Source organism: Camelus bactrianus, chromosome 18 (genome assembly GCF_048773025.1).
Source record: "Camelus bactrianus isolate YW-2024 breed Bactrian camel chromosome 18, ASM4877302v1, whole genome shotgun sequence".
In the NCBI taxonomy this organism is placed as follows: Eukaryota; Metazoa; Chordata; class Mammalia; order Artiodactyla; family Camelidae; genus Camelus; species Camelus bactrianus.
The window spans coordinates 18715921-18738886 of NC_133556.1; the positions used below are offsets into that span (position 1 = coordinate 18715921).

General features: G+C 43.7%; 1 long non-coding RNA gene across 1 annotated transcript in view; it reads left to right on the forward strand.

Annotated features, from left to right (window-relative positions):
- Nucleotides 1-3475, forward strand: part of LOC141573899 (uncharacterized) — an 85031-nt gene extending 81556 nt beyond the window's left edge. The window contains exon 5 of the long non-coding RNA XR_012500331.1: nucleotides 1101-3475. This is a non-coding gene — a long non-coding RNA (uncharacterized LOC141573899). The remainder of the gene's footprint in view (nucleotides 1-1100) is intronic.
- The last annotated feature ends 19491 nt before the right edge of the window (nucleotides 3476-22966 follow it).

Below are 22966 nucleotides of genomic sequence, written 5' to 3' on the forward strand. Positions count from 1 at the left end.
GCATCCCCTGACCTCCCTCCCCATTCGCCCCATTCCCAGTGACACACTCTCAGTTTGCGGTTACCCTTCCCTTGCATTTACTAATACGATGATTGGAGTAACCTCTGCCTGCTGCCCTGTGGTTACAAAGCCCATGAGGGCAAAGCCTGTTTCCTCACCATTGCAACTCAGCACCCAGAATAGTGTAAGTGAATCTATTTTCAGAGTGTAATTCAAGGGAGTGCTAAGCTTTGAACTAGCCTGCCTAGGTTCTAAGGATGGGAAGATGGATTTAAAAGCTCAAACTCATAACTTCCTAGCCAAACCAACTCTCAACAGGTATTGATAGAGTAAAAACCTACTTGCAGATAGAGGTTTGGTGAGATCCTACTGTAACTGAGCAGGACCTTGTGGAAACTTCCAGGGTCAGAGCCCTTTCCCATATTCTCCACTGTAGCTCCTCTCTGAAGGACCCAGACAGTAGTATCTCATGTCTATTTCTCATGTCTATTTCCTGAGTTTTTCCGATGTTTAAAACCACCACCGAAGGGAAGAAATTAAATACTTGATGATTGAAAACGTATAGCCCCATGCCTTCTGGCACCTCGGGGTTGACAGTGTTGACCGCCCTTACCTTGACATCAACTAATCGGAGAATTATACGAAGCTGATCACATACCCTGCGACCCCCTTCCCTTATCTGGCCTTTAAATATGCTTTGCTGAAACCCTTCCAGGAGTTCAGGGTTTTCTTGGGCATAAGCCACCCTGTCCTCCTTGCTTGGCCCTGCGGTAAACCTTTCTCTGCTCCAGACTTTGATGTTTCACTTTGTTTGGCCTCATGGTGTGGCAGGCACACGAGCTTGCCTTCAGTAAAATTACATTGGTGGAAATAACTTCTGCCTTCCCTTACGCATTGTCCATCTGGCTCCTAGGTGCACTCGAGAGTCCCTGGGTTTTGTTTCTAGTGTCTCTGAGGAAGCCCCCTGGAGGGCGGGGCTACCAGAGTCTCCCCTTCTTCCTTTATTCCTCCCTTTCCCCCAACACATACACAAGCTTCTGGATTCCTAAACTTGGCCATGACAGATGATCCCTTGGCTGTCTCTTCTTTTTCTCTTAAAGCGTGGACCTGTACGTCCCTCTTTATAAGAATTTAAGCAAATATGAGAAGCAGCACGAGGTGTATGCCAATTTGCAGCTCAAAGGAAGAGAGCTTCTCTACAGAGTCGGGAAATTCATTCACAGCAGAACGAAAAAGAAGAAAGAGAAGGAACAGGAAAAGGAGGAAGATGAGAGGAGGGAGGAAAACGTTTTTCAGATATCTGATCTGTGACCTCAACAAGACCCGAGAAGTCTTTTTAATCTATAAAACAGGAACAAGCAGTCACAATAAGAAATTAATTTTGGATTAGGAAGGATTTCTAAAGATGAGAAACACAATAATTAAATTAGAAGCCACTTTGGAGGCGGCTCGGAGGAGATAAGGCCACACAGAGCTCAGAGAACTGGCAAAGTGGAAGATGAGCTTGAGAAAAGTCGCTCCCCTCCCCCACTACACTCAGAGGAAATGGTAGCATGATAAAAATCATGAGAGGAAACAAGAACAAATGGTGGACATTTCCAAAGGTGCAGACACACCATCAGATAACAGAAAAAAGATTTTGGATCTAAATAAAGAGAATTTAAAAATAGGGACTGGCCTTTTTTATTTTTTCCTTCGGCAAATAAGATTTACCCATAGAAATACTGGGGCAATATTCCTGTAGTTGTCTATGTAAGAAATAACATATGGGCTTCAGACTTGCACTTTCCCACAGTAAATGGTAGCAAACAATGGAGTATCATTTTCAAGGCACCAGCATCCAGCCCAGTTGACATGTGGGGAGAAATCACCAGAAAGCTTCTCTCAAACATGCAAAGACCCAACCTGAATAAAATACCTGAAGCCCCTTGCCAGAAAAACAAAACAGCATTCAGAGGTAAATACTCAAGAATGAGGAAACAGCGGCTAGCAAACACGTGCTTGTCTACTGAAGCCAGTTAAATAGAAAAGAGGTAACAACTCTCAAATACTGTTTTAGCATGGATGCAAGGTCAGTTGTATCCCAAAGGATTTTTTTTATGTAACTAAGAAAGTGATGGGATTAAATTTACAGGGGAAAATCCCCAAATGAAATTTCTCATCTTCCGCAAAAGGAGGACCTCCCCCAAAATCACATTTCTGTCATGGATTTTGATCGTCTCATATAGATTTAAGAATTTCTTTTGAAATCTTCAAGGTGGCTACTAATTGATTTTCAGTCACGGTGCCTGCCTTCCAAGCTTTCACAAAAGATGACAGAAATCAACACAGTTTGTAGAGGAAAAAATAAAACTAAAAAGGAAAAGACAAGAAACAAAAGCAAGATGACAAAAACCAAGTGGGATTTCCAGTCGGAAAGCGGCTGCTGCAGTAGTCACAGAACCGGCCTGGACCAGGGTGGTGGCAGAGGGGTGGAGCCCAGGCCGCTTCTGGGGACTCTTTACAAAACAGCACCTGATGACCTGAGGGCCAGTTGGACATGAGTGTGGGACTAAAAGAGAGGGAAGAAATGGGGACTCCCAGGTTCATAGTCTGAGTGACTAGAGGGACGGTGATGCCACCAATTGAAAACAGACTTAGAAAAAGTAACAGTCCGGCTTTGGCCACATTAATCTGAAGTGCCTGAGCCATCTCAGTGAATCTATGAAGCAGGCTGTCCAGGTACACGGCCTGGGCAACAGGGTTGTCACCACGGTGCCAGGACAGCTTCCATCCTGCCGAGGTTTCTTCCAATTACTACATCTGTGAGGGGCTTTACAGCTCAAGACTTTCTGAAGACCACAAAAAGATTTATTTAGAATTATATAGCCCCCGCTAAGCAGTGCGAACTATATACATTTCACCCCAAGTGGAGGAAATCATTGGAATCAACCAAGTGCGAGTGATTTACGCGGGCAGTTCTGATGTTAGTTTCTGTAAAGGAAACAGTAATGGTGATGATGGCATTCTCAGTCTTCAGGCTGATTTCAGTTTGGGCTTCACCACCCATCACCAGTGGTGCTTCGGTTTCCTCATTGATACAGTGGGGACAACATTATACCCATGTCATTCGGTTGCTATGAGCCTTACAGGGCTCCTTCGTTAAAGACGTATATGGCGCCTGGCTCTCAATATTATCTGCTGTGCTCACAACCGAGGTCCAATTTAATTTCTCTTTGTTGCATCGTCCAACTTTTCTTCATCCTCAACTTTGCTGTTGAAGAGGGGTGCCACTTCTGTTTTTTCATTCAGGCTTTCCTGCTATTGGCAACAATTTTTGTTTCTTGTCCGTGCATTTGCTTAGAGGTCTGATGAAGGACCAAATTATTCACAGTATTGTAAGGAGGCATTACCTCCCTCCAACAGGATCCCAGAAAGTGTCAACGAAATACTAAACATACTTGATTTTAAAAAATGAAATAAAATGTCTTTAAAAAATGCATCCATCAAAATATCTAATTACACATTTATGTACGTGTCTATGTATGTATGTATATGTATAAATACAGTGTTTTCTATTTATTTCCCCCCAAATGACTACACTGTTGGGTTCAAAACCTGACACCATGAAGGCTACCTTCCAACGCTATGGCCTGCTTTATTTTAGCCTTCAGTCTGCAAAGGGTGCCTCCATGTTGCAGCTTCCAGACACCACTCCCTAGTCTGTAGGTTAAGTGTCCTGGTCAACTCTTTGGCCACAGAGAAGCAATGTTCACAGATTTGGGCTGGATGGGCCACTTCTCCACGAAATCTGGGTGGATAATGAACTTCTCCTGCTCTGGAATTTGATTCTGACACCAATTGCCCTGAGTGAGTGCGGACCCTACAGGTCAAGGTCCTAGTCACACAAGACTGCCCCCGGCTTGAGATGCCAGTCTCAAGTAGTGGGTCCCCAGGTTACCCATACCTTTGTTCGACTTGGCTGCACATCAGGGGTTCCCATGCTCCCTCCTTTGATTTAGTGATTTGTTACAATGTTTCATAGAGTCCAGGGAAACACTTTACTTATGATTTCCAGTTTATTACAAACGATATCATAAAGGACACAAATAACTAGCCAAATGAAGAGGTACGTAGGGCAAGGTCCAGAAAGGCCCTGAGCACAGAAGTCCCTGTCCCCATGGAGTCAGAGTCTCCCACCCTTCCAGCACGTGGATGTGCCTACCAACCAACCTGAAATCTCATCAAATCTTGTTGTTCAAGAATCTGTATAGACCTTAATCTCCAGCCCCTCCTGCTCATGCACACACACACACTCCTCTTCTAGGAGGTCAGTGGATAGAACTGAAAGTTCCAACCTTCTGATCACTTGGTCTCATTGGTGATCAGATGCACCCTGTGTCACCTCACGAGCAAAAACTCAGGGGTAATCTAAAGGGGATCCTTCTGAATAACGAAAGACACTCATCACTCAGGAGATACCAAGGGTTTTAGGAGCTCTGTGCCAAGACCCGGGGACAAAGACCAAATATATTACTCATACAACGTTTGTATAAACGAAATACTTCTTACATACGTATTACTTGCCCGGTAGATTTCCGTCTGATCCATATTACCCATGAGGCAGTCATGATACTTCCTGCAAGACGGTGACCGTGCCCCAGGCTCCGGGACCTCACTGGATTTCCTGCCGCACCACCATCCAGCATCCTCTGTTAGTCCCGTTTCTCTCCCTTCTCCCAGGGTGAAAATGGGATCCTGGATCCCTTTAAATCGGTTTTCTTTTTTAGCTAAAATTCATTGAGCACTAACACAGTGCCAGACACTTGCACTTCTAACATCTTCACGACAATGCCAAAATTAGATACTATTATTAGTCTCCATTTTCAGGTTGGTAAAGCCAAGGCATAGAGGGACTCAATAACTTGTCCAAGGTCACACAGCGGGTAATTAGGGCAGCCAGGATTCAAAGCCAGTTGGTCTGCTCCATCATCAGTATCAGTATACTCACCCTCCGCCCTCCCTGCTGCAGAGCTGTAAACCCACCTCTGCCTTTCAAAAGGCCCCCCTGCACCTGGCCGAACAAGATGCTCATCTCACACCTTAGGCAATACTACTTAAGAAGCCCGACCTATGCCTGAGCCATCGCGGCTTCCTCTGACATCCTGATTGGTTGAAGTCAGGCATTTCTCAGTGGACGGGGGTTTGTCTTACACACGTCTGGAATGATGGGGACTTTCTATTTAGGGTTGCTCCCATCCTGAAACCAATGCTCTATGTAATTTCCATAATGTTGCAGATGAGGATGCGTTTCAGACAAGGTCTGGTGTGAAGTTTGGGTTGGAGATCGTCTGGCAGGACGCTGAGGGTGAGCGGGGCTGTGGGTGCAGGTTACATGCCCAGGGAATGCACATGGGGACACCTGGCTATGTGGCAGCCCGTGGCTTAAAGGGTCATCAAAGCAGAGTGGATGGGAGCTTTGCAGGCAAGACAGGACGTGCCCTCTCACCCTTGCCAGCTCTGCTGGAAGCCTCGCTGTTAACTCATCGCTGAACTGCAAGCCTTACCTGTAACTTAGCTGCACCCTTCTGTGACAAGAGGCCATCAATAGCAGGGTGTTTGACAAGCAGCTGCATCCATCCCACTGTCCCCTCACACAGGATAGGGGCCCTTAAGCATCACAATGAAAGCAGGTGTTTTTTTTTTTTTTTCTAATGTGTTCTTGGCTTTAACTGGGCATTGCACGACAGGGGCCCAGAGTGGCATCTTTAACAGATGACTCAAGCGCTCTATTTCAATCTGTTCCAGGTTCTGCAGTGACAGTCGATTTTTTCAGCCTTGTCATCCTTCGGAGCCATGAAGTCAGCAGGCGCAGTTGTCTGGCGCTGAGACACAGCTACAGCTTCACAAGGTTTAGCAGACAATCCATAAAAGGCATTTCTCTCCACTTTGCACCCACCCACCTCCCGCCCCCACTGCTTCACACACACAAAAAGGAAAAACAGTATCGCCACCCAAAAAAATTAAGAAAGAATTATGCCTTCAGTGTCCTGAATGTGGCTCTGCACAAAGAATCTGCAAAGACACCCAAGTTATTCTTAGGGTTTTAATTCAAAGGAGGCAGGAGATGGTAATGTTTTGGCATGTGCACTGTGCTGTCAAATTGCCTGGGTCCAAATCCCAGCCCTTCCTCCAAGAAGCAGTGTGATCTCGGGAAGTTAGTTGGCTCCCGTGAGCCTCAGTTTCCTCATCTGTGACATTCATGATAGCAACAGAACTTACCTCTGTGCATTTTCAATTAGATGATACATGTAAAGTGTCTGGGTGTTATTAGGAAAAAAGCAGAGCCAGAGATTAACTGGAAGAAAAGCCTCAGCAAAAATCCACCTTGTCAGAAGCAAGAAATCAGAGTCAAGGTTAAGGATGTGGGATAGAGTGAAGGGGGCAGCTCCTGACAGCTGGATTCCCCCAAGGTTGCTGGGCAAACTTTGGTGTGATTTCTTGCATGTTTAAAAAATAAAAATAAGAAAGGAGTAGGTTTCCTGCCTACTTCACAGCAAGGCGAGAAGATCAAACTCTTGCTGTCAGGTTGACGGAGCTCTCTAGAGAAAGATATTACCTAAACAAAAGTTATTTTTTAATCTCTTTATAGGCAGTGAAAGTAAAAGACTTTCTCTGAAATTAATTACAGAGTCAGGACTGGCCCTGTTTCCAAGTCCCTCTTTGGCCTTATAAAAATGGAAGTCAGATTTCCCAGCAGGCAGGAAAAAGAAACGTTTCTTTAGCACGGGGACCGCAGGCCATTCCTCATCTCATTCCGTTGGGCAGGAATCCCAGGTACTCAGACTTCCATTTAGAAAGCCTCGATGGGGAAATAATAATGATACGTTCCTGTTCCTCCAAGATTTTTGAGTGTCATGCAGATATTAACTAATTAATTCTCCTAAGTCAGCAGAGAAAATTGCTTCCAAAGGTTTCTGAGCGCTCTTGAAATGTAAATGAAGTCTCAACCCAGGCTGTCCCTCCCAGGCTGAGAGCATTCCAACAGCATCCCGGCACCCGGAGGCAGAGCAAGCTCTGCAGGCTCTGGTTCTTACTCACTCTTGTCTCATTTGATTGGCTCCCAACCATCCCAACTTGAGGCTTTTGCACCTGCTGTTCCCTCTGCCTGGAATTCTTTCCCCCTAATTCCATGCCCGCCTCCCCTCACCCTGCAAATGCTACCTTGTCAAAGAGACCTCCCTGACCACTCCCTTGAGTGCACGTGCCCCATCTCTAACTCATTTCCCGTTAAATTCCTGTGGGTGTTTGCTTGATCATTGATTTGTTGACCCCAGCCAGAACGTGAGCTCCAGGCGGACTTCCGTTTGCTGCTGTATTTCCAGCACCTTTCACCGTGCAAGCCACATCACAGGCACTCATTCGTTTTTTGGAGAACAAATAAATGAAAGTAAGAACAATCTGATTCATTTATCCATGCCCAAATTCAGAGTGATAATATGACACTTTAGGAATAGCATGCCCATCTCTAAGATGCTTAAAACTCTTACAGACATTATCCCAGTGCTGATCCTGCCCCCCAAGCCTTCTTCCTTTGGCTTGGCTAGACTCAGACTGTCCTCAAGATGTCAAATCCCTGTGCGCTGAGGACAAACAGCTGTCCCCAAAGACAACATGTTCTCAACCTGGCCCCCAGTCCTCAGCCTGCTTTGGGGGTTAATATTATATCCCTACTTGACAGCAGGGAAGATTGGGGATGTGACCAAAGTGCATAGCAACACTATTTACAGGAGCCAAGATATCGAAGCAACCCAAATACCTATCAACAGAGGAATGAATCAGGAAGATTTGGTGTCTACATACCATGGAATATTACTCAGCCATAAAAAAGAATGAAATTCTACCATTTGCAGCAACATGTATGGATCTTGAGAATATTATGCTTAGTAAAAGTAAGTCAGAGAAAGACAAATACTGCATGATATTCCTTATGTGTGGAATGTAAAAATATAATACAAATGAATGTTTATGCAAAACAGAAACAGACTCACAGATATGCAAAACAAACTAGTAGTTACCAAAGGGAAGAAGGGAGTGGGGAGGGGCAGGTTAGGGGTTAGGGGATTAGGGGATACAAACCACAATGTATAAAATAGTTAAGCAATGAGGGTATGTTGTACAGCACAGGAAATTATAGCCACTATCTTGTAATAGCTTTTAATGGAGTGTTAATCTGCAAAAATACTGAATCAGTATGCTATCCCCTTGAAACTTGTATAACATTGTAAATTAACTATACCTCAATTTAAAAAAGGAAGTTGGGCTTTCAGAGCCGTCACCATTGCTAAGATTTACTGCGCATTGCACTCATTATGCATGAGGCTCTTTCTAAGAGCTTTACACATATTATTTCATTAAATCACACAACAGTTCTATGACTAGTACCGTCACCATCCCCATTTCACAGAAGGGAATCTGAGGCACAGGGAGGCAGGTGATGCATCCAGGGCCACTCAGCTGGTGATTAGCAAGCCTGCAAGATTGTGACCACCCCAAGGACAGAGAACATGAGCTCATTCCTTCTCTGCCAAGTATTTATTGAGCACCGATAGCGTACTCTGTGCTAAGCACAAGAGGCACGGTGGCAAGAAAGACAGAATGGCCTCTGCCCACATAGGAGGGAACAGACAGTAAGCCACAGTTACCTACATTATTTAATTACATTGAAGCTACCCGCTGGGCAGAAGTTCAGGGTGCCAAGGGAGTGAAGTGCAGCGGTCCTGGAGATCCAGGAAAGCGTGACTGAGAAAGAGGCCTGGATGGGGCAGGAGAAAGGAGAGGGCTTTCCAAGCAAAGGAAACTCTCCATGCCAAGACCTTGGGAGAAAAGACCTGGGTACTTGGAGGAACTCAGAAGAGGCCAGGGCAGCCCCAGAGGGAAGGGGTGGGAGAGAGAAGGCTGGAGGGGAAACACACAATCACATACACAATTACGGGAGTAACAAGGAGCTCTGGGCTCGGACTCCTCTGTAACCCCAGCACGTGGCACACAGTGGCCACTCCATGATGCTTGGCATTGTTACTGTTTTAAATGAATGAATAAACAATCGAAAGAATGAAGAACTGGTTCCATGTGTTCTGGCGGCCAGCAGGTGCTCTGCCTACCAATTTTCCAAGTCAGAAATATTTAAAAGAGAAAAAGTCAGTCATCGTAAGATTTGGTGAAGAAAAACCCCACCGGGGAGAAATTGGATTTTGAAATGAAAGAGCCTGGTCTCTTTGCACTGGGGAAGGTTTATACTTTGATTTTGGGTGCTTGGACAATGGTTATTAAAACCACAGGCAGGGCTAATGTGAATCTGGAGCAATGGGGGGTTTTTTATTTTCACTTTTTACTGAACCTAAGCTCAAGAGATTGATATTCATTTCAAGCAGGAGGCTATGGCTGGGGGACTTTTATTTATAGTTAGATGGTATTCAAAACAGGTTATGTGATTTGTGGGATAGTTGTTTAAAGAAATAACTGCATGGGGGCTGGAGAACAGACCAAGATCGTATAGTTTGGGGATCCAGAAAATGATGGTGATTCAGTGGGACAGCATGACTCCCAGTAGAGGAAGCCCTATTTCTGGGCTGCAGATGCAGGACAGAAGCCCAGGAGCCAGTAGACTCCCCACCCAGAAGGAACAGGGAACATCCAGCTAAGTCCCCTTGGCCACATGTCTGCCCCATCCCTACCATCTTCAGAGTCAAGCTACTATAATCAGTACTCTCATCTCCAGAAAGGAGAAGGATCATAAATACAAAGATAATGTGGATACAAACAACATAATAGTTAATGCTTAGTGAACGCTTTCCAGGGACCTAAACCAGCCCAAAAGTTATCTTCACAACCACCTACAGCCAAGTGCTCATTATCACCCCATTTCACTCAGTTGAGAAAACTGAGGCACCAAGAGGTTAAGTATTTCACCCAAGAACACACACTTGGTAAGTAAAAGAGCTGGGATTCTGAATCCAGATAGTCTGGCTCCAGATCCCTGCTCTTAATTAACCAAGAATCACTAAACAAAAAGAAAACTTACCTGAAGTGGAGGACACACCCGGAAGTTAGAAAATCCACCCAGTGGGAGCCCCAGAGGGAAGAACAGAGAGAAATGAATGGCGCCAATAATCAACATTATAGAAGAAAATTTCCCAGACTGAATCCAGCCCTGAGTCTTCAGATCAAAAGGGCTCACTGAACGATAAGCAGCATAAACTGTTAAGTGAATTTTCAGAATATCTGAATACCAAGGGTAATTAGAAAGAGCACACAGGCTGGGGGATCGTGGTGGGCAGAATAATGACCCCTCTTACAAAGATGCCCACATCCTCATCCCCAGAACCTATGAATATGCTGTGTTACATGGCAAAGGGGAATTAAGTTTGCAGGTGAAATTAAGGCTGCTAATCAGCTGAATTTAAAACAAAAAGATCGGGAGAAGGGTATAGTTCAGTGGTAGAGTGCGTATCCCCAGCATCTCCGTTAAAAAATAAACAAACCTAATTACCTTCCCCCCTCAAAAAAAAAAAAAAAAGAATGGAAAAAAAGAAAGAATATTTTTTAAAAGATTAAAAATTAAAATAAAAAGATCATCCTGGTTATCCAGGTGGACCCAACGTAATCACAAGCATCCTTTTAAAGAGGAGAAGGAGATTTGACCAGGGAAGCAGCTGGATGCTGCCATGGAAGACTCAGATTGCTGGCTTTGAAGACAAAGGAAGAGGGTCATGAGCCAAGGAATGTAGGCAGCCTTGAGAAGCTGTTGTGAAGATTAAGTAAATGTATACATATAGAGTGCTTAGAACAATGGCTGGTACATAACAGGCCCCTGGGTGTGTTTGATATCATTACTTTCAGGAAATTAGAATCACTTTAACATTTAAGTCTAATAAAGAAAACATAAAACATAAAAGCAATGCACAAACTCACTAAAAAAATAGATGTACAATTTTATTTTTAAATTTTTTAAATTGACGTATAGTCAGTTTACAATGTTGTGTTAATTTCTGGTGTATAGCATAGTGATTCAGTTATACACATATATTCCTTTTCATATTCTTTTTCATTATAAGCTATTACAAGGTATTGAATATAGTTCCCTGTGTTATACAGTAGGACCTTGCTGTTTATCTATAATAGTTAATATCTGCAAATCCCAAACTCCTAGTTTATCCCTTTCCACCATCTTCTCCCACTCCGTAACCACAAGTTTGTTTTCTATGTCTATGAGTCTATTTCTGTTTTGTAAATAAGTTCATTTGTCTCATTTTTTTAAGATTCCACATATAAGTGATATCATATGGTATTTTTCTGTCTCTTTCTGGCTTACTTCACTTAGAATGACAATCTCGAAGTCCATCCATATTGCTGCAAATGGCATTATTTTATTCTTTTTTTATGGCTGAGTAGCATTTCATTGTATGTGTTGTGTGTGTGTGTATAAATATATATATCACAACTTTAAATGTATTATTAGAAAATTAAATCCATTGGTTTATTGTAAGAATAATACACAAACATTAGGAACACAAGAATGGCTTAACATCACAATACCTACATACTGTAATCCATTATATCAACCAATTAAAGAGGAATTTGCATGTTGTGTGTTATAAGATAAATGTACAAAAATCAAGAGTTTTTTTCTATGCTAATAATTATCAAGTATTTCTTTAAATAATAGTTTTTAATACGTAGAAAAGTGATTTTGGGGAATATGAGAAGATCGTGGTCTGCTAGCCCCCCAAAGTCGAGTGTTTGTTAGTATACAGTGGGGAAAACTAAAGTTGCAAGATAACATAAATGGGCCAATTTTTGTGGAGATGGGTAGTAATGGAGATACTGAAGTCAGAGGGAACTTACTAGTCGACAGGTAATGAGAAACTGAGTTGGAACAGAAGTCTTTCCAGAGGAATAATTATTAGTTATATTTTGGAGAAATCAACAGAATCTGGTAACAAAAGTCCGTAGTGGGTAGATGGTTACACTGCTAAGCTATGTACTAAAGGGTGATAGCAGTTTTTGGTAAACATGACATTGAGTTTAGTCAACATGATTTTGAAATACTTCCAGAATGCCCAAATGGTAGGAAATACAGATCATAAGCTTCAAGTAAAATGTAGAGTCTAAAACATTACTAGAGAAATCATTCGTGGAGAGAGGATATTTGGAGATACAGGAATAAATGAGATCACCTAGGTAGTATGTGCAGCCTGCAAGGGGGGCCAAGACGGAACTGCATAATGCTGACATTTAAGGGATGGAAAGAGGACAAGAAGTCAGTAAGAAGCCTGAGTAGCTGTTGGAGAGCTAGGAGTATGCAGAGCACATAAGCCAGGGAAGAATTCCAAAAAGGATTACATGGCCAGCAGTCTGGAATGCCAAAGAAGGGTCACGTGGGAGGAGCAGTCAGCAACGCCGCCTCCAGGTCTTTGAGGAAAACAAGTTCAATGAAGTGCTGGGGTTGAGAGGAAGCATCTTTTTTTTTTTTTAATTGAATTATAGTCAGTTTCCAATGTGTCAATTTCTGGTGTACAGCATAATGTTTCAGTCATACACATACAAACATATATTCCTTTTCATATTTTTTTCATTATAGGTTACTACAAGATATTGAATAGAGTTCCTGTGCTATATAGTAGACACTTGCTGTTTATCTATTTTATAAATAGTAGTTAGTATCTGCAAAACTCAAACTCTCAGTTCATCCCTTCCCAATCCCTTCCCCCCTGGTAACCATAAGTTTGTTCTCTACGTCTGTGAGTCTCTTTCTGTTTTGTAGATAAGTTCATTTGTGGCTTTTTAATTTTTTTTAGATTCCACATATAAGTGATATCATATGGTATTTTTCTTTCTCATTCTGCCTTACTTCACTTAGAATGACAATCTCCAGATTCATCCATGTTGCTGCAAATGGCATTATTCTATTCTTTTTTAATGGCTGAGTAGTATTCCAATGTACATATATATACCACATCTTATTTATCCAGTCATCTGTCGATGGACATTAAGGTTGTTTCCATGTATTGGCTCTTGTAAATAGTGCTGTGATAAACATTGGGGTGCATGTATCTTTTCAAATTAGAGTTTCCTCCAGATATATGCCCAGGAGTGGGATTGCTCGATCATGTGGTAACTCTGTTTTTAGTTTTTTAAGGACTCTCCATGCTGTTTTCCATAATAGCTGCACCAAATTACATTCCCACCAACAATGTAGGAGGGTTCCCTCTTCTCCACACGGAAGGAATCATCTTGCAGTCTGCTGGTTACGCAGAGATAAGGAGAAGGTAGACTCAATAATCTAAACTACTTTTTAATAAAAGTGACTAAGAGCTTAAACTTGGGGATCAGACTAACATGGTTTCAAATCCCAACTCCCTGTGCTTAACTTTCATTATATGTAAAAGAGGGATAATGCTAGTACCAGCTTCATAGGAGTAATTGTGAAAATTGCAACAATTGATTTTAGGGGCTTTAATGGCACCTAACCTAGCATAAGTGGTCAATTACTTTGGGGTATTGTTATTTCAATGAAATAGGTGAGATCATCTGCTGAGAAAAGTCAGGAAGCAGGAGTAAAAGTAGAAACAACTGTTATGTGTATTTAAGTAGACCACTGCCCATACTTTAAAAAAAAAAAAAAAAAGAAAGATGACCAGGGAGCAGCGAGGAGCCAACTGAAGCAGGCTGAGATGAACTTGTAGCAGACCCAAACAGTCCACACAGTCAGGCCAGTCTTCCCCGCAACACTTCCCACTGAAGAGTGGGGTGGGAGTGGAACCAATGAATTGTTGGGAGCATTCTGGTTTGAGGATTGGCAAGGGTTAAAACAATCTGGTGTGGGAAAGGGACAGGATCTGTGAGAAGTAGGGAGATCCCACTAGACCTGGAGGATGAGGCAGAGTTGTGGAAGTGGGCGTCAGACTAGGGCAAAGATCAAGCTAACTGTAGGAATGAAGAAGGTCTAGAAATGAGTAACTTGAATCACAGGGAGCGATTCAGAGACGTGGGCATCTCACCAGCCATTTTTCTTCTATTTCTGTGTTGTTTATTCTATTTCTCTTGTGTTCACTCCCTTACCTATGTACCTCTGATACATTTAACAATCAGCTTTAAATAACAATGCTAATTACAACTAACCTTTTTAGAGTCAGGCAGGTGCTGTGTTAAGGACAGTCCCCATAAAACGTCTATGGATCAGAAAGCTTTGGATGCCCATTCCTTCTCATTAAACTTGCTCAGAGTAAGTGGCAGAACTGGGATTTGAACCTGGATAATCTGAGTCTCGAGGCTGAGCAAGTAAGCACAGCATGTACTGCCAACTTGAGCATCATGGCAGGCAGCCTCTAAGATGGCCCCAAAAAGCCCTGCCTCCTGGTAGTCTCACCTTGTATGATTCCTTCCCCTTGAAAGTGGGCTGTATTCAGTGGCTGACTTCTAGCAAACAGAATGCAGCAGAGGTGAGGAGAGGTCACTTCTGGGATTAGGTTACAATGAGGCTGTCTTCTGTCTGGAGTGCTCTCTCACTCACTCACTCACTCTGCCATGTTGTGAGCTGTCCGTAAGAGACCCATGTGGTAAAGAACTGAGGAAGTCCTCTGGCCAACAGCCAGCAGAGAACTGAGACCCCCAGTTCCACAAGCCTACATATAACTCAGTCCTGCCAACAGCCATGTAAGGGAGCTTAGAAGGAGATTCTTCCCCATCGAGCCTTCCATGAGACCACAGCCCCAGCCCATCCTCTAACCACAACCTCGCGAGAGACCTTGAGCCAGAGGCACACAGCAAAGCCATGCCCAGATTCCTGACCCTCAGAAACTGAGAGATAATAAATGTTCATTGTTATAAGCTGTGAAGTTTTGGCGTAAGTTATCATGCTGTAATAGGTAACAAGGACAAGCATCTACTCTGTGCCTGACGCTTTGTGGAGTCTGGGAATACAGAACTACACGAGACTCTGTTTCTGAGCTCTTGTAGGGGAAACAAGTACGTGAACAAGTGATCCAGCAGAACATGGTCCAGGCATGGGGGCAGGTGGACTAGCGGCCAGCTCTTATTGGGGGGAACCAGAAAACCTTCTTAGAGGAGGTGAAGCTGGATTTGGGTCTTGAAGGATGATTGAAGTTAGTCAGATGGACAAGGTAAAGAAGGAATAGTTTTACACAAACAGAACAGATATGTGCCAAGTTCAGAAGATGAAACAGCAAATAAATACTTGTGTGGCTGGCATTAGGGACAACTAAATCATTGGAAGTCTTGTGTGCTTTGCAAAACATTTACGAACGTTCAGAAGATCATCATGTATAATGCATATTTGATTTCTTCAAGAATCTGGACTGTTTGGAAGTCCTTTTTAGGTTGGAGGTCACGAGTGACATCCCATGAGGAGTATGGCCAGCACATCTGCCTGTTTGGCCCTCCAAGTTATTTTACTGGTTTGAATTCATTGTTAATTTGTTACATGATAAAATTTGTTTAAAAAAATAAGAGATTTCAGATAAACGGCTATATATCCAAATTTGATTAAAATATCAAAGGCTTTCATTCCCAGGTAACGACAACTGGCTGGAGTGCGGTGGCAGCAGCCCCCTTCAGACGTAGCTCACACACCCCAGTTTCCCACCTGGCCCACTGAAGACCTTTAACGTTGCATCTCCTGCTCCGGGAAGATAAATGCGTACTCAGTATAAAACTCACAGCTGTCAGGAGATGTGTTGGTGAACCCCCATCACCCCATCAACTGAGCAACCTCCTGGAAAGATCAAGCAGACAAAGTATTGATTTAAGACTGTGATTCCTACACTTTTAAATGTGCACATAAATCACCTGGGGTCTTGTTAAAATACAAATTCTGATTCAGTAGGTCTTGGGGAGCCTGAGATTATGCGTGTCTAACAAGCTTCCAGATGATACTGGGGCTACTGGTCCAAGGACCACACTTTGAGTGGCAAGGGCCTAGCGGACCTTGGCATTGTCTTCTAGCCTTGAGAGTCAGAGTTCTTTCGGGATTGGAGCTTGTCCTCTCTGCGGAAAGAGCCTCTTTTAATTGGGGTCAGCCCTGGATTTGAGCTGGACTGGGGATGGAAGCTGAGAGAAAAGCAAATAATCAGTGTGTTGGAAAAAGTATTCCTTCCAGAGTTTTGCAAAGCTTGTGGAAACTTAAGCAGCCCTTACTGACATCTTCCATGTGCCCCAGGTTATCTCATTTCATCCTTACCCCAAAAACACACAACAACAAATTATAAGGCATACATATAGGGTAGGGGGTAAGAAAGTGGGCCAGTCTCCCTCGGTTCATATCCCAGTTCTGCCACTTATTTGCTATGCAACTTTAAGCAAGTTGCTGACCTTTCTCTGCTTCAGTTTCCCATCAGTAAAATTGGGGATCATAATAGTATCCACATCATAAGATGTTGTGAGAATTGGATAGATGAATGGAGTCATCTTTCCTTCACTTGCCTAAGAAACAGGACAGCTCCCCACTGGATTTTTTTTTTTTTCAACAAGCTTTCCTGTCCCGTTGAGGGCTCATCTGTCTCCCTGTTCATACCACATTGTCTGTCCCAACTCCTGCCACCCCTAAGGACCAAACCCTTGATCACTAATTGCAGGGTCAGTAGTCCCCTCTGGGACCGAACAAGCTTATTAGCCCAGAGTTCTTCATTTCCTTGTCTCACCACAGTCCCAGGACTAGCCTTAGAACACAAAAAAGGCACTTGATAAAGATTTTCTGGTTAATTGATTAACTGATTAGTTAGTTGAAAAAGCTATACATTCTATAAGGTATGAACTGTTTTCAAAATCTGATGTGGATTTGGGGAATTGGATTTTTTACTAGACTGCTTACCTTCAAAAAAAATTTTTTTTTGAAGTGTAGGATCTTTGACTTCCAAATTTGCCATAATTGCCACATAATGATTTGATAACCAGAAAAGTGGCTCTAAAAATAACTAAAGGAGTAAGTACACCTATCACTTAAATGTTAAAGACAAGAGCCCCATCAGATTCGTTGGCAAGTCCAGCCAAATTAGATTGGGTCCTTTTACTGTCTGTGTTGTGCCGGAGTTTGGCATTCCACCTTCCTCTCCCCTTTAAGCTTAAAGTGGTTCTGGAAGATTCCAGTAGAAACCACAGAGTGAACTGAAACAATGGATTCATGGAACAGGGCAATCGGGAAAGAGGCCAAGGCCAACCAGAGAGGTCTACTTAGACACAAGCCCTGACCTAGCACATATCTCAGAAATATTTACAGCTTTGGAAAGCTTTGGGGAACATGGAACACTCAGGTTGTTGGAATCCTGGCTCTAAGAGGTACTGGGAACAAAGTGCTCTCTCCTGAGATGAGCACTGGGTTTCTGAGTCCTTCCTGACCCAAAAGAAGACATTTGGCCTCTCTGTGCCTCTATTTCTTCCTTTGTTTAATGAAATTTATTTTGTCCTACTTAACTCATAAAGCACACAATAAAAACAGCCACCATTTACTTAGTTAGGACTTACTATGTGTGAGGCACTGGGCTAAGAGTCATTTCATTTTCCAAACAGCACTGTTTTAATGCCCATTCTACAGATGATGTGACTGAGGCACATGGAGTTTAAGTAATTTACCCAAGGTTCATATTGCCAGGTAAGTGGTGGATCGAGGATTTGAACGCAGGTCTCTCCAGCTCAAGAGCCCTACGTCTCAACCTCTGAACTGCTGTCGGGCTCAGATTAAATGTGACAAAATATACACAGGAGATCAGAGGGAGCATTTACTGAGCCTCGGTTATGAGCCAAGCACTTTACAGAAATCACAAATACGTATTTGCGCTCAGGTTGAAAGGTGAAAGTAATATTATGTTTCGTTATTTATCTAGACCAAATATAATTCAGTTCAAACCCCGCTCCACCCTCCAAGAATACAGGGTTATCAGGAAGTTGAGGTAGCAGTCATGACTAGGCCCTCCCCTCCATCACTTTTGCAGCCCCTCCTCTTTCTAGGTCCTGGAAAGCCTGAAGGCACGTCAGGGATTGGCCTCCCACTGAGCATCCCGTGGTCCCATCAGCACTGCTTCCCAGGGGAGGAGGGCACTGGCCTCCCTGTGACTCTCAGGCCCTGCCCAGAGTGCCTGCTCTTCAGAGACAGCCTCCAGGAACTGCTTGGGAGCAAAGCTCTCTGAGGACCCACATTGCCTTCCCAGACAACTGAGATCTGACGGCCTAAGGAAAGATCTGCTAACTCTTCCCTCCCAGCGAGCACAGGCATAGGTTGGAGATATTGTGGGTTCGGTTCCAGACTGCTACAATAAAGCAGACATCTCGATAAAGCGAGTCACACAATGTTTTCGGTTTCCCAGTGCCTGTAAAAGTTAGATTTACAACATACTGAAGCCTATTAACTGCGCAGTAGCGTTCTGTCTAAAGAAGCAATGTACATACCTAATTTTAAAATGCTTTATTGCTGAAAATGCAAACCATCACCTACACTTTCAAAGAGGTGTGGTCACTGATCACAGATCACCATGACAAACATAATAATGATTTAAAAATTTGAAATATTGCAAGAATGACCAAAATGTGACACAGAGACACGAAGTGAGTGAATGCTGTTGGGAAAATGGTGCCGATAGACTTGCTCAATGCAACTTGTTAAAAAAAAAAAATGCAGTATCCACAAAGTGCAATAAATTGAAAAGCAATAAAGTGAGGTCTGCCTATGTAAACTTAAAGGACACAAAGACCCACTTATCCTCCTGGGCAAGAGACGAAAAAGAAGTTCCCATTCTTTTCTGATGAATCCTCAGCTAAGAAAACAAGACACAGTTCATTCTTGGACAGGCTATTCTGCCATATTAGATCCCTAACGAGTTGCTTTGCTACACCTATATTAACTCATTTAATCCTCACACCAGCTCCGGGAGCTTATCTGGAGGTTTGAACAGGGGCGCGCTGCTTTGCTAGATACTATCCAAGAGGGCTCGTCCTCAGGGTGGGAGGGTCACCGTGCGGGAAGGCCATTAGCTAGAGGCAGATACAGTTTTAAGAAGAAAATACATGCAAGAGAGAAGAAGGTAGGGTGGCGCCATCCAGAATCGGCCTAAACCCCCCAGATCATCAGGGGTGGTGAGAGGCATCGTTTCCAGGGAGTAGCTATGGTCATTGTTAATATTTATTTAGCACCTATTATACAGGTAAATGTGCTAAACCATCTAATATATTACTCCATTTCATCTCACAACAACCCAGAAATGGAAGCATTGTTATCCCCGTTTTGCAGATAACAAAACTAAAGCTAATTAAAATTAAGGGGTTTTTTTTCCCCCGTGAGATTGGAGCCAGCCAGTGCTCAAGGTGGGATGTGAACCCAGGCAATCAGATTCCAGAGACTATCCTGGTTCTCATAGCACCTTTACAACCAAATCCACGAGGCAGCTGTTATTACCCTCTTTTTACAGCTGAGCAAGCAAAGAGTTAAACAGGGGAAATAACATCCTCAAATTAGTAGGTAGCAGAACCGGAAATCCACCCCTCACCAGAGTCAGCCTGCTAGAATCTCTGGCCACACTCAAGAAAAGTGCTTGAAGAGCTAAGGAAAGCATGCAAACCTAAACCTAATTTTTCTCCAAAACTTGAGTCGATCATTGCCCCTAGGGGAGAGTTAATAAGCCTTTCCTTAGGCTGCTGTGTATCACAGGATCTGGAAAGGAAGAAAGGCTTGAGCGTCCTCAGAGGGCTGAGCTCCTATACCATCTGATCTATGCTTGTAAAAATCTATGAAAAAATAATAGCAAATGTTTATACTGTGCTTACTATGCGCCAGTCCCTGTTCAAAGCAATCATCGACATGTTAACTATTCAATCCTCCAAACAACTTTATTAGGTCAATACTAATGGTGTGCTCTGAAAAGTTTAACAGCTGGCTCCCAGGGGGAACGTTTGCCCGTGTCCCTGGTATAAATATCCCCCCACCCCACCCCCACGGCCAGTTTCAGGATACCAGGGTGATGTCATGGACCTCCAGCTGGGAAGAGATGCCCGTAGCACATCGTCCTATCACTGCCACCAAACGGATGCGACACACAGAAGTAGCCTCAAGAGCAGAATAACAGTAAAATGATTAGGAATTGATGAGTTTGGGGTACTTATTACTCTGGTTTGAATATAATTTATTTAACTACAAGTTTATAAAATTTAGTTTTTAATACTGGCCGTTTTTCACAACCAGCTCACGACATCCCTGTTAATTAAACAGTTGCCTTTTATGAGCTGGCTCTGGCTTCAGCGTGTATCTGGTCAGCACTGTGGCACTTATTCTGGGGGAAGAGGCACAGAAAGTCTGGGTAATTTGGAGAAGAGCCACACAGCTTGGAAAAAGCAAAGCCAGAATTCAAACCCTGGCAACCCGGCTTCAGAATTTGGGCTTCTCACCATCTCACTTGCTGCTCCTTTTGCAAAACTGAGTGTCTTTGGGATGGTGGGTATAGCTCAGTGGTAGAGCCTGTGGTTAGCATGCACGAGGTACATTAAAAAATAAATACATAAATATATAACGTAATCCTCCATCCACGGAAAGAAAAAAGGAAAACTGGGTGTCTTTCTGTCTAGATTATCAGTCCATACGTTTTCTTTTCTGCTTCTCTCAGTGCAAACATCCACTGCATCTGACAGGCGACTCACAGAAGGGCTTTGGGTTTAAGCGCAGCATCTTCGCAGGACCTCGGGAAAGAGCTAGGGCCTCCATCTGTCGGCTCAGCGCCGGGTCTCGGGCGCCGCGATTGGCTGCGCACAACCACACCTGGCTGTGCTCGGCGTCTGGCCGGGTGGGGCCCTGGCCGCGAGGCCCGACTGCGCCTGCGCCCAACCGCACATCCATTATGGAAAGGAGGGTCCCTTAATGTAGCGCAAATTGTAGCTGGAACACAAGCAAATTGCCGGCTTTTACTAGCACATAAACTGAGCGGAACCTTTGAGATGGATCCGCATTACCCTAAACGGCATCCATAATTCATACCTGCAGCAGAAATGCTTCCCCCTCGGAGGGCTGGAGCGGATCTGTTATTGACGCGACCCTTAGAAGGCCGCGACAGTGTTTCTCATGCCCCAGCCATCTGCCGGCGTGGTCAATTCCTCGGGTGGCGGCAGCACATTTATTCATCAGAATCAACTCCCAATTAGTTTCCTAGCAGGACCCCGGGGGGGATTTATTTGAGGAATCAAAGTGAGTGTTTCTAGAACAGTACCTCCATTCTCACCCCCGCCGCACTAATCAATACACACAGAACCAGCGAGCAGCCGGCCAGCTCTCGTCTTCCCTCGGAAATGCTGCTTGCTGCCTTTGGAAATCACGGGGAGTAAAACTATAAAGCAAGACTCCTTTTCTCTCCGCAGAGGGGTTAGATGGCTGGGGGCTTCTTGCTGTCTATGGAGAAGCCACTGGATGGTCAGCGCATAGCTATCTGGGTGATTTTTCCATCACCCAGACTTTATGAAGCAGCAATTATATTCTAGGCTCTTTGTAGAAAAAAGACCTCATAACAACTCTGTGAGATGGGTATTCATTATCCGCCCCAATTTTATAGACGGGGAGACTGTGGTTAAGTAACTGGCCCAAGGTCACACAGCTAGTAAACTGCCAGAATTTGAGCCCAGAAAAATCTGACTCCAAAATCCATGGGCTTAACCACTACTCCATGCTGCCACCTGGAGGAAGAGGGAGGAGAACCCACAAGCTATTTCCTAAGGTTCACAAATCCCCAATGCAACTTGGACATTTAGCTTCAATAACACTACAATAGGCTGACAAAAAACATCGACCGGTTGAGTAAAGAGGTAAATGCTGAGGTTTTTTTGTTTTTTTTTTTTTTTTTACATTATTGCTATTTCATGTTATGATTTATTGGTTTATTGAATGCCTAATTTTTAAATGGCTAAATGAATTGATTAATGGCTATTAATAAATAGATGGTTTTAAAAGACTAAATCTTTTAAGTGAGGATTGGGGAGCAAAGGAGGCATGGAAGATGAATCATGAAAGGAGTACCCAGAATTTAAAAGGTTGAGATCCACTGGACAAAGATTAAAACCATCAGGGTTTAGAGCTGAAAGGAAATAGTCATCAGACCCTCAGGTGCAGTAAACACCTTCCCAGGTACCAGACTCTGTGTCTGACTCTGGGGATGTGAGAATCAATAAGATGTGGATTCTGATGTCCCCAACAGACTAATCAGGTAGAAAGTCAACAAGTAAATAATGGTACCATGTAGCTGAATAACACAAGAATGGTTATGAATGAGTCTCCCCACAGCCGTACCTTCTCCTTCCCACCCCAGGGCAGGCGGAGCACGGGTGGAGGAAATCACACCACGGTGTGGACTGGTTAGACTCATGCAAACCCTCTACCTTCTGCAGGGCTCTCATCCTGCCAGGCTATCCTTTAAAGTGTCCCTTGTCAGCAGCCTCTTCCACATCTTCAAAGCCAGTTCCTAAGACCATATGTCTTCCTTCTTCTAGAATATTGCAGCCAGCAGCTTTAAGAATTGCTTAAAGCTTCTACCACTCTACCAACAAACTTCTTGGTATCTGTATCCCTCAACCTCTGTGTCTCATCTCTGCCCATCTCCCATGTGGGCAAAACCAGAGATGGTCCAGTTGGTGTGAGGTCCATAATGGGTCCAAGGTCATGGAGCTGCCCCTGAATAGAAACTAAGGTGGCATGCAGAGCTGAGAGTGGAAGGGGGAGAATGTGGAGCCAAGGGGAAGGTTTGCGTAACTAAGAGAGATCAACTGCAAGGTGCAAATGAGTTGCCCAAATGTTGAAGCCTCCCAGCATAGGGAACCAGGGATGGAAAACCTGAAGACAGGCAAGCAAGATGTGGGTCAAGCAGACTAATGACTGTTTAGACTACTTCAGTGCCCTTATGTCCCATGACCTATAGGAGAAAGTCCAAAATGTGAAAGAGTGTTA